The following is a 13,229-nucleotide window of genomic DNA, read 5'->3' as shown; positions in this document are numbered from 1 at the left end:
ATTGGCCTGGAATGCATAAAGATGTCAAAACGTTTGTTAATGCTTGTCACATTTGTCAACACAACAAGTATAATACTCATGCCCCCTATGGTCTTTTGCAACCTTTACCATTACCTCAACAAGTATGGGACGATATCTCGATGGATTTCATCACCCATCTTCCATGTTCCAACAACAAAACTGCCATCTGGGTCATCGTAGATCGTCTCACCAAATTTTCTCACTTCATAGTGCTCCCCACAAGTTTTACAGCAGCATCCCTAGCCCCAACTTTCATTTCTGAAATCTACAAGCTTCATGGTGCCCCCAAAACCATTGTCAGCGATCGGGACCGTATTTTTGTGAGCCAATTTTGGCGTTCTCTCTTCAAACACCTGGGCACAACATTACACTTTAGCAGCTCATACCATCCCCAATCAGATGGTCAGACAGAAGTTTTGAATAGGTGTTTGGAAACTTACCTTAGGTGTTTTGTCAGCGAAGAACCTAAGTTGTGGACACGTTTTCTCTCCCTTGCCGAGTTTTGGTACAACACTTCATTCCATTCTTCAATCGGCATGACGCCTTTCGAAGCACTTTATGGTCGAAAACCTCCATCCTTGTTACCATATCCTGCAGGAAAATCCAACATTCAATCATTAGATGAGATTTTGTCTAACAAATCCAGAATCCTTAGAGTTTTAAAGGAAAACCTTACCAGAGCTAGAAATCGGATGGTTCAACAGGCAAATCGTCATAGGAAGGACAAATCCTTTGCAGTAGACCAATGGGTTTTCCTAAAACTTTAGCCTTATCTCCAAAGCTCTGTCCACCAACGATCTTCTCAGAAACTCGCGAAACGTTACTTTGGGCCGTTCCGGATCATCAAGAAGATTGGTTCTGTGGCTTATGAATTGGATCTCCCCAAGGCTTCACGAATCCACCCTGTATTTCACGTTTCTCTCCTCAAACTTTGTCAGGGAACCCCTACTACCCAAACCGCTCCATTACCGGATCTAGACGCTTTTCCGCCGGCGACCCCTAACCCCTTCGCCGTTTTGAACCATCGCACCATCAACAATGAAATCACCGAGGTTTTGATCCAATGGGAAGGACATCCAGCATCTGAGGCCACGTGGGAAAGCACTTGTGAACTGACATCGAAATTTCCGCACTTTAATCTTGAGGACAAGATTTGTCTCAATGGGTACGGTAATGTTACAAAGCCAAAGGAAACAGTTTAGAAAAGTCTAACTGGGCTTACTAAAACAACACAACATGGGCCTGTTCGTAAGTCAGAAAGAAAGATACAAAAGCCCATTAGATTTATCACTTGAAGAATTCTTGATTAAGCATCCAATAGTACTAGTATTGAGCTGGATTTTGGTACTGTAAGCTGTCAACAGCTGTCCTGCAAAAGGATAAGAACAAACAATAATTTAGAATTTTGTTTTATTTTTGAAGGATAAGGACAAGTGTCTCTAGATCCTTCTACTAGAATGTAATTGTGGATCCCTACTCTATAAAGGGAATGACAGATAAATGAAAAAGGATAGAAAAAGTATAATATTCTTATTCTAATATTCTCTCTCTCACCTTAAGACTTTTCCCTATACAGGGGAATTTAATTCTGGTACTGTTTTTTCCAACACTCAATTAAATTCTAAACTATCCAATTGCAAAAATGGTATTAGGTGCTAAATTGTTCAAATATCTAAAAAGGTTAATACTCCTAGAAATTACTATTCAAACCTAACAATATTCCCAATATTTTGGAACTCCTAATTAACTCCTAATTAGTCTAATTAACCTAAATTCTAACAATCAAAATTATCTAATTAACAAGACCAAATAACAAAAGAAACAAATAAAATAGAATCGACCTTTGCAAAACAGAGGGTGCAGGCCTAATTTATATGTGTGCAGGAAAAAGAGGGCAAAACAGGGTCAAAATGCATGGGCTTCAGTTGGCAAAGCCAAATGCTGAAGAAGTTTTCTTCAGCCAGGGGTGCAGCAGAAAAATTGGAGTGAGAGGGTATTGCATTGGACTTAGAGTGTGACAAGCCCAAAAAGAAATAAGCCCAAAGATTGGGAGCTGGCTTGGAGAAACTCAACAAAAATTTGAGTGTACATGTGCGCTCTTTTCCATGGCAGCTCAGACTGCCGGTGTCGGAGCTCCATCGCGGGCCACCGTGTCGAAAATCGCTTCCGACGGCGGTGGATACCGAGAATGAACAACGGAAATACTCCATCTTCGTGTCCGTCTCCTGAACAAGGATCCACTCTCCAAACTCTTTAATTCTTGGCCTAAATCCATAACTGAGACCAAATCCTCAAGATAGGGGTTTGTAGTAACATGGCGCAAGCTTCAGTATAACAACCAAAATGAAATGAAATGGTGAAGAATGGATCTACCTCTGAAGTTGAGACTTGCTCCGGCGAGTGTTGATCGGAGAAGATGAAGATGGAAAATCACTTCTACAAACAGGTAAGATATTGCCTTTATCTTCTTTTGACTTGCTTGTTTCCCAATTCTTCTTCTTCAAAAAAAACTGTAGTATGATGAGGTTGAGCTCACTCTTGTTGAAGCTTCAATGTGAAGATCCAATGGAGTTTTGGAAATTGAGCTTTGAGTGTGAGAGGGAGAGGATTCAGAAATGATTGCAGAGAATTGAAGGTGATGATTGCAAAAAGTGTAGAGAGCTTCAAATGATGATAAAGATGTAAATTTATAGTGATTAGGCTTGGGATTAATGTGGCTTGGAGTTAGTTATTGATAGATTTGAAGCCAACTTAGGAGTTAGTTATGGTGAACTCCGTGAGTTTAGTTGGTTAAATCATTGAGTTGGTTTGTTATGGCCTTGAAAAGCTGTTATGACAGTTGGTTGGTTAACTTAATGGAATGCTCAAATGATTGTTTATTACTGGATATTGCAGGTTAAAACTCGAATGAAATTAGGCTTTAATGTTGGTTAATGACCGGCTATCTATTTGGATTGGGTGTGGGTGACTTGCAACTCTAGGTTAATGTAAAGTGTGGTTAGGTTGTGCAAACTGTGATTTTGGTTATGTTTGTGCAGGTTTAAGTGTTTGTGAATTTGGCTGCACTTGTCTTGCTGCAGATTTATTGTGTTCACAATGTGTATGGTTAAAGTTTGATGAAGTACTGAGCATTGAAGTGTCTTCGAGTGCTCATGGCTTTTCTGGTATTTATGCATGTTTGCATTTGTCGTGAATTGTAAGCCTTTGCAATCTTCAACGATTGGAGTCCGTGTTGCAATCAGAAGGTCCAATTCTAACAATAGTGCAAAAAATCCTACAAAACAAGCTATGAGTCAACTCAAACAGGGAATGATTCTACTCAAACAAAGTTGTTGCCATGGTTGAGTCGACCTATTCGGACCCGCGGATAAATAATTCAAAGAGAAATGGGAACTGAGTCGACGCAAGGAGTGGGTGAGTAGACTCAAATATAAAGTCCCAGAATTGAGTCGACCTGTTCGGACCCGAAGCAACTTGGTTCAAATGAAACTGAGAGATGTGTCGACACAAGGATTGAGTGATTTGACTAAACCTGGTTTTCCATAATTAGGTCGACCTGTGACTCGACCTATTCGGACCCAATGTTTTACGCCGAGTCATGAGTCGACTCGCAGAGTTGAAACCTCCAAAAATGAGTTTTTGCAATGTAATACACCTTGTTTGCACCCTTTTTTTTGCATGTAATGAATATTTTGGGAATGGAAATGAAAGAAATTGGCCATTTGAATGAAAATACATGAATATGTCACTTGAAACGGATCGAATTTCGGGCTTCTATGATCATGATGAATTGAAGTTATGAGACTAAGGACTTGGGTTATGACTAATAGACTCAAGCACCAAGGGGACAAAATGAATGGACCAAACATGGGAGGCTGAGTGAGACACACATTGAGTGAAATATCACCTGAGCTTAGGGTTTTATGAGGCACAGTCTATAAGAACAAAGTTGGTTCTACAATATATCTCTAAGATTTTGATGATAACAAAGGATGAAACAAAAATGGTACTCTAACGAGATTTTTTCTTAGTGCACAAGACTCTGACCATTTTTGCAGAATTCTGATCATACATCAGATATAAAATTACATCAGATATAAAATATTCGATGATCATATGCCACTCAGAAAGGATGCATCCAGAAGGTTCTGATTCTGATCAATACAGATACCAACGCAACATTAAGAAGTCAGAAGCCCCGATAAAAGACTACTAAATCCAGACTCTGATACTAAAGAAGTCTAGAGCATTGAGAAGCTCTCATGGGGTCATACATAATCATCCTCTAAAGACAAACTCTGATATATCAATACTCTGACGTAGACTCACCAGTCCAGAACGCGTAACCGAAAAGAATCTTAATATGGAAAGAAAGTATTTCAAGAAGGGAATAAGGAGGCGTGCAAAACTGTTTTAGAAAGAAACAAGGAGAGTAATGACATTAATCATTCTTCAATGACCAAGATTCTGTCTTCACTCCAACAGTCCTTCAGAATGACTAAATAAAGAATGAAATACTTCACTAGAGAATACACCAGAGACACACAAGAAATATAATTTATCCTCTCTCATTTTCACGAGCTGCTGTTCTTACGTGAAAAGCTATTGCTCTTATAATTCTGTAATATTTGCTTTTTGTTAGAAGCACTTTACATTACAATTTACTCTTGCTTAACTACTTCCTCAAGTGACTCTGCGCAGTCTGAATACTTGAGAGGGATGAGAGATTATTCTCTTCGACGTTTGGTTGTGTAATCTTTCAATACTAGTGGATTAAGTCCTTTTTGAAGGCAAAATCACCTTGGCCAGGTGGACTGGAGTAACTTTGAATTTCAAGCAAACCAGTATACAATTCTGTGTCATTTCCTTTTTATTATGTGTGTGTTTGATTTCTGAAAAAGTTTTTATTTCCAAAAGAATTCAAACCCCCTTTCTTGTTTTTCTCAACCTTCAATTAGTATCAGAGTTCTGGCTTTGTTATTGATTTTCTAATCTAACACTTAATAGTGTAGAGAGATCCAGCGTGAGGAAAACTATGGCCAACACCAATGAAAGAGATAGTTACAATGTTAAACCTTCAATCTTTGATGGAGAAAAAATGGATTATTGGAAAGACAGAATTGAAAGTTTCTTTCTGGGCTACGACGCTGATTTATGGGATATTGTCACAATTCACTACACACCACCTATGACAGACGCTGGCTTTGCTATTCCCAGTAGCGTGAATTCAAAAACCATCACAAAGCCAGAACGATACTACTCAATGCTATTTCCGACAATGAATATGAAAAGATAACCAATAGGGGAACAACTAAAGAAATACTTGACTCCCTGAGGATGACTCACGAAGGAAATTCTCAAGTCAAAGAAACAAAGGCTCTGGCTCTAATCCAGAAATATGAAGCCTTCAAAATGGAGGATGATGAAGCTGTAGAGGTAATGTTTTCTAGATTTCAAACTTTAATTGCAGGACTCAAAATGCTGGATAAAGGATATACAACTGCGGATCATGTAAAAAAGATTGTTAGAAGCTTACCAAAGAAATGGAGACCCATGGTCACATCTATAAAGTTATCAAAAGATCTGAACGATATCAACCTTGAGGAACTCGTCAGTTCACTCAGAAGCCACGAGATAGAACTGGAGGAAGATGAACCTCAAAAGAAGATTAAGTCTGTAACACTAAAGTCCAGATCTGAAAGACACAAACCAGATAGAAACAATGCCTTCCAGGATGAAGAAGAAGACAATGATGACTCTGAGAAGGAAGACTCTGACGACGAAGAAGAATTATCCCTTTTAACCAGAAGAGTAAAACAACTCTGGAGAAAAAGGAATAATAACTTCAGAAAACCAAGACCCAGGGGGGATGGATCAGAACCAACTTCCAGAGGTAAGTCAAACAAAGATATAACATGCTATGAATGTAAGGAAACAGGTCATTACAGAAATGAATGTCCAAAGTTGAAGAAAGAAAGCTCTAGAAGAGAAAATTTCAAGAAAAGTTCATTCAGAACAAAAAAGGGACTGATGGCCACCTGGGACAACAGTGGATCTGATTCCTCAGAATCAGACTCAAAAGAACAGGCAAATGTTGCACTCATGGCTACCACCTCCAGAAATACATCAGATGGAGAATCTGAACCTGAAGAGGTATTTTTTGATCTTTCTCGCTCTGACCTTGAATCATGCCTTTCTGAAACTCTAAACTCATATCATAAACTTAAACAAAAATTTAAAGCTGTAAAAGAGGTTCTTGAAGAAACCATAGAAGAATGTGGTAAACTTGAGATGACAGTTTCAGAACTAAAAGATGAAAACCGAACTTTGATATTAGAAAGAGACTCCACAAATAAACAATGTTTAAAACTTGAAGAAGCGTTATCTCAAGCTCCACAAACTTCGAACACAATAATTTATGAATATGAAAAATCGTTTCAAAAGTTTCTGAAAAATGGGATAGAGAGAAGCAGAATGGCATCCATGATTTATGGAGTAAGTCAGAATAATAAAAGAGGAATAGGGTATGACCCTAGTGAAGATAAATCTTCCACAAATGACAAACCTAAATCTCCGTTTTCTTATCACTACACACATACACAAGCACACCGTTTTGATAATGCTAGAAAACCCAAAGTTCTAAGAAACTGTGGGAAAACTAATCATAAAGGACCCAAAAGATTCTGGGTACCAAAGGACAAGATTTTTTATGTTGTAGGTATCTTATGCAACAGAGTTAAGACACCAGTCATGGTACCTAGACACTGGATGCTCGCGACACATGACGGGAAGAAAGTATATGTTCGAAAGCCTGGAACTTAAAGATGCTGGCTTCGTAGGTTTCGGAGGAAATCAAAAAGGAAGGATCAGAGGCTCCAGAACTATTGGTAATGGAACTCTTCCCTCTATATCTGATGTTCTCTATGTAGAAGGATTAATGCATAACCTGTTATTAGTAAGTCAATTAAGTGATAATGGCTATGATGTAATCTTCAATCAAAAAACATGTAAAGCAATTAATCAGAACAATGGAACAATCCTATTCAATGGCAAGAGGAAAAATAATATTTACAAAATAAATCTTTCAGACTTAAAAGAACAAAATGTAAAATGTCTGATGTCTGTTCATGAAGAGCAATGGGTATGGCATAAACGCTTGGGCCAAATTAGCATGAGAAAACTCTCTCAGCTAAATAAACTCGAGTTAGTCAGAGGTCTACCTAAGCTGAAGTTTTCTTCAGATGCTCTATCTGAGGCATTTCAGAAAGGGAAAGTTTTCAAAACATCTTTGAAACAGAAAAATGTTGTTTCCACCTCTAAGCCTCTGGAACTTCTTCACATTGACCTTTTTGGACCTGTTAATACAACATCACTCGATGGAATGAAGTATGGACTGGTCATTGTTGATGATTTTAGTTGCTGGACATGGGTAAAATTTCTAAAGCACAAGAGTGAGTCTCACTCTGTATTCACTAGCTTCTGTTCTAAAGTGCAAAACGAATTTGACTCTAAAATCATCAGAGTCATAAATGATCATGGTGGAGAATTCAAAAACAAGTCCTTTGAGTAGCAGTAAATTCATGACCATCAAGCTATAGATAAGCTAGACGTCAATAACACCAGAGTCACCACCGCGCTTTGATTGTTTCCAAGGGAAAAGGGAAAAGTACGAACAAAACCCAAAGATAAGAAGTTTTCAAATAAAAATTAATAAAATGGCAGAGATTACAGGTAAGGCGGTTGGTTACAAAGAGGGAAGGTGTTAGCACCCAAAGTGTCCAAGGTACTCCTAGGAAGCCCTTTCTTGTGTGCATATGTGTTTTTGTACAAATGATGTTTGCAAATAAAAAGAGTGTGGGGATGAGAAAAGAATTCATTAATTATACTTTTGTGTTTGACAAGACCTTCGGACTTGTGCCTATGTACCAACATAAAAATGAGGGATCAAAACCTCGTAGTTCGTGGTATCAATTTCAAAGTGAGTGTATTACTTTTAACAAAATTTTAAGTTTAAAAGGAACAGGGGCCTAAAAAAGGCTTGAATGGGTGTTAGTTATTTTTGGCTTTTGAAATTTTAAGTCAAGTATAGTTAAGTTGATTCACAAGTTTGATTAAGAAGAGAGTTTAAAAATTCAATGCATAAGCCCAAAGTTTCTAATTTGCAATATAGTCTAAGTTTAGAAAAAATAAGCACAAGCAAAGAAGATATTTAAAAGGAGAAAGAGATTTTGAAATTAAAGAAGTGGGGAGGAGATGAAGAGACTAATCCTAAGCATAAATTTAAAAAGTTGAGAGTTGAAAAGATCTGACCAATGGGCTGCAATCCAATAGACAAGAATGTCATATAAAAACCCAAATTTTCCTTGGACTTTTGAATCAAGCAACAAACAATACACAAATAGAAAGTTGAAGAGCAAGACATCAAATAAAAATATCCACATCCAAGCTTAGGAACCCCATGATCTTCTTCATTATTTCTCATGTGTTAGATGACTTCAAAGATAACATAATTCACAAGTTCAAAATAAAAACTTTCACAATGATCATGTTGCAGATGAACACAAATGGATCTACAAAGTTATATCAGATGAATGTTCACTTCACAAGTACTTGGTTTCATGAAAGTTGGCATTGGCGAAGTCCTTTGCATAAGGAGTGTTGCCTAGATTCTAAGTCCAATAGTCTCAGATCAAACCAACAGTCCACACAAGTTGTTTTTTTAGGGTTTTTGTTCTTATTATGTCCATTAAGGTCAAAATAGCACACAATCAAATAAGTATATACAAACACGAAATTTCACAAAATATGGTCCAAGTGGATAAAGTGAAAATGACATAAAAGTAAACAACTTGAACGGTATGAATAACGGTAAATGAATTAGGCTTGAAAATTAAAGTGCATTAAAAGTAAATGACTCGAAATTAAATGTTAGTTGTTAGTGAATTAGAGGTTAGTGTTGCTTTTGCTTTGCTTTTGTTTAAGTCATTCTTTGGAGAATACTCAACCCACTTATCACAAGCATGAATCCTTGAACAAAGACATCTTCCAAAGGAAGGAAAAAAGGCCAAGTTTCCATCCAATACCATGAAAGAGAGGATTCTTACAATCTCACTAACTAGAATGTTATTCCTTTTGTGTCAAAACTTAGCGCTATGTTAAGCAATCGTAATTGGACTTATGTAGAAGTCACAACTATTTGATGTCGGGTAATAGAATTTTGGGGTTAATGCATGTTAGAGACATAGTATAATGGGCTATGCTCATGAAACATACCACACACAAAAAGAATATGCAAAATGGGGGACCTAATCTCATCCATACTTATGTTGATTTTGCAATCAACTAGCCTTAGGATATAGAGATATCATAGATCCCTGGCATGAATGGATAAAAAAGGGGAATGAGATGAAGAGGGAGAAGGAATGAATCAAACACAAATTGGTCAAAGGAGGACTTTTACCAAATCAAGATCATTCATTCATTTTGGGAGATGGAATGTACATTCCATTAATCCCCTAAATCCAATGATCTTAATCTAGCAAAGTCAAATCAACCTTGACCAAGGCCCAACAACACAAGTCAAACTCACAAAGTCAATTAAATCAGCTTTACACCATAGAAATGGTCATGAGATTTATCATATGTCAAACAAGGTCAAAGGACCTTGGAGAAAAAAATTCAGAATTTCTGGAAACTTAAAAATATTTTTAAACATTTAAAAATATTCACAAAATCAATTAAATCATGAAAAATATTAATAATGATCCAAAAAATAATTTTAATTCAGAAAATGAAAAAGGAATTTAATTAAAATGTTTGGTGAAACTCTCATTTTTTTTGGATCAATATTAAATTTAAAATGAATTAATGTAAATAAAGGAAGTAAAATAAAAATCAATAAATTAGAAAAAACCTGGACCACTTGATCTTCCTCATTAATTGATGTGGCAAATCAAGTGGTCTGAAACGTGCGTTCTATCAAACATACGAGTTAGCATGCTACACTGATGATAATCACAACGAGCGCTCAGGATTAAAACAATTTGAAATGATCAAATGGCTCAGAACGTGTCCAACACATCGCCGGAGAAAATCACCGATCATCTTCTCAAGTGACCTTGGCCGGACTAGTTCTTTCATCACCATCACAAAAATGAAAAAGATGGACATGATCTTAAAGAAAAAATGGCACTGATCACGAATCTGACCTCAATTCAAACTAACTCCAAGTATATTGAGAGATAGATGGAGTTGAATGTTGAGGTGTATGAACTGAGTTGCTTCTATTTGACCTCAAAGCAACTCAATCTTCTTGCCTAGATTGGTATGACTTCAAACAACCGAGGATCCAAGAGAATTGATGAGAATTGACAGAGAATCGAAGAGAAGAAGAATCTGGAAAAATACCTTCAATGTTGTGCTGAACTTGATCTCTCTTACTTCAATTTGTGATTGATCTTGTTCAACAAGCTTGCAGAAGTAGATTAGGATTGGTACAAGGCTTTCGATCTTGGAGTTTTTGAATCTCCACATAGTGAGATTCAAACTCAAATTTCAAGTGAAATTTCTCAGGTTTTCCTTTCAATTATGAGGGTTTCAAATGTGGGAGGCAAAGCTGGCGCGCAAGGTCCTTTCATTCTGATGCAATGGACCTCTATTTATAGCAAATGTAAGTGATATTTGAACCTTTCAAAATACTTCCAAATTTGGCAAAGTGAAGTGCATGCTTGCATCAGCGTGTACAGGCCCATGAAGCAACTCAATTAAGTCCAAATGCAAGTGAGATTGAGTCTGAATGTGGATTATGATGCAAGGAAAAAGTGTATTGATGTTTGAAGATTGATCCTTGCCAACTGATGCAACCCTTTTCAGACCATGTGCAGACCCCTCAAACCTTGTCCAAAATGAATGAATTTGGACTCTTTGGAAAGGTTAGATCAAGGGGAACAACTCTTATGTTTAACAATTTCCATATGGAGCATGTATCATGTTGAATTTAGAGGTGGAAGTTTGGAAATTTCAACATGTTAAGAATTTTTCTAAGTGTCAAGCCATATGTTCAATTATTCCACCTTGACTAACTTTTTATGTGAGCTTCAAATGAAAAGAGTGTCTTCATCAAAGTTGTATCTATTTCAATTTTATTCAAAATGGTCACAAAGTTGACCTTATTTGGATTTGGGATGAATGAGTTATGCATTTTTGAAGTTGAGGAAAATCACTTGTTCAATGGTATTGGTCCAAAATGACCTATAATCTATCCTCATATCACATGCTCCTAAAAGTTGAATTAGCTCTTCCTACAAACATAAAATTTGAAGTAGACACCGCGAATTTGATTGTGCAACTTGGAAATCTTTCATCTCATAAAAATTGAGCAAGTTATGGCCTTGGGAAGTTGACTTTCAAATTAGGGTTTAGACAAAATGACCTATAATCTTTTAACATAAAAAATGACTTTCCAATCAAACTAGCTCTATACCTCAACATGAAAGTTGTTTGGAATCTAATTTAGAGTAAATTTTCTCTTGGAATCATTTTCATATGATGAAAATTGTAGTAGATAGGGTCTAGGGAAACCCAGTTTTTATCAGATAAAAACCTCTGGTCAACTTCCATCAACCACCTTGCTAATTTGCAATTCTCTTGACTTTTTGGATTCTTGGGAGATCATGTATGCATAAGATGATGAAATTTGAAGTATCCCTTGATATTTTGATCAAATGTTGAAGAAGCTTGTTGAAGAAGTTACACAAGACACCCAGATGAACTAGGGTTTCCAAGGCAAACCAACTCCAAACTCTAAATGATTTCTTGATCAAAATAACATGTGGAGATCATAGGGATTCATATATGATGCCTAAAACCATTGTGGATCATTACTTGGTTGAGCTCTTAGCAATAAGGGTCTTAAACCCTAGATGTGAACTTGATAGATCAAAGGTGATCAAGTCCCTTACCTACAAAAGATGTAGACAAATGCAAAGACATATTCTTGGTATTTTAGTTAGTAAATGATAAAATAACAATTATGGTACAATCACATGGTGCTTGGTGATCTCTCCCATAACAAACACAATGAGTAAAGGGTAAGGAGGATATCAATGTCTGATCCCAATGTCAATGCATATGATGAGATAGCATGAGGGATCTTAGGGTCAAAATTTGGGTCTTTAGTATCTGTTCTAATCAGTTTCATATCTGATATGTGGGACAATGACTCACACGATATTAAATTTATTTCTTGAGGGGGAGAGACCACTATAGTAGCTTGCTATGGGGTCTCTCGTGTGTCGCCTTTGTGTTGCACTACTGCATTGACCTGGTACACCTCACCAGCTGCCCCTATTTAAGGACATTCTAACTAAGGAGGAGAAGGTTAAAATTTTCGTATCGACTAAGTAGAATGGGCTTAAATAACAACATATAGAAACAATTTTTTGGTCCCTAAGAGACCTCATGATGCATATAAGATGAATGTAAAAATAAATCTCTGTTTGGAAGTATTGCCACAAAGGAAAAGAAATCAGAGAGACCGAGAGTCCGCAGGAGTGTAATGCATTCTGTAAGGAAAAAACTCACTTGGTAGACAAAGACTCTGGAGGGATAAAGGGTATTGCGTAGGCCAGGCTACGAATTAAAACTGGTGGGGGACTAGAGGAATTCCATGAAAATGGAAAGACTCAGCTGGGAAACAAAAGAAACGTCTGTAGCGGAATGGGTAGATCAGAATAAAACTGAAATGCTCGAACCATGCAGGAAAAACGACTTCACTAAGGAAATACACACTCAACTCAACTGGGGAAGAAATAAACTCCAACAAAGGAGGAGTAGAAATATATTATCCACTACCTGCTATTGGGTAAAGAGATAATAAAATCTGATAGAGAGGACATTTGTTACCGGTTAGGGTAAACATATCAAAGATGACTCACGGAGGGCTGCCGGTAGGTGAATTCATTACAGTTACTGGGTAAGAATAAACTTATCGGGGAAAATCTGAAAATAGGATTTACGACTACTGGATACTGGGTAGAAGACCAAAAGGAGAGAATATCCATCACCGATTAGAGTGAACATATCAAGGATAGAATCAAAGGAAAGAAAATTCGTCACCGATTAAGATGAACTTATCAAGGATAAACATGCCTTGGAATGTTAAGGAGGATAGCCGTCATCGGTTAAGATGAACATATCAAGGATAAACC

General features: G+C 37.0%; 1 non-coding gene across 1 annotated transcript; it reads left to right on the top strand.

Moving 5' to 3' along the window:
• The first annotated feature begins 12,158 nt into the window (after window positions 1-12,158).
• LOC127077025 (U2 spliceosomal RNA) lies at window positions 12,159-12,357 on the top strand. The gene has a single exon (XR_007787014.1). It is a non-coding gene; the product is annotated as a U2 spliceosomal RNA (small nuclear RNA).
• The last annotated feature ends 872 nt before the right edge of the window (window positions 12,358-13,229 follow it).

This window comes from Lathyrus oleraceus, chromosome 4, assembly GCF_024323335.1.
Source record: "Lathyrus oleraceus cultivar Zhongwan6 chromosome 4, CAAS_Psat_ZW6_1.0, whole genome shotgun sequence".
NCBI lineage: Eukaryota > Viridiplantae > Streptophyta > Magnoliopsida > Fabales > Fabaceae > Lathyrus > Lathyrus oleraceus.
The sequence above is the reverse complement of the archived record's forward strand: the minus strand, read 5'-3'. Positions and strand labels throughout refer to the sequence as shown.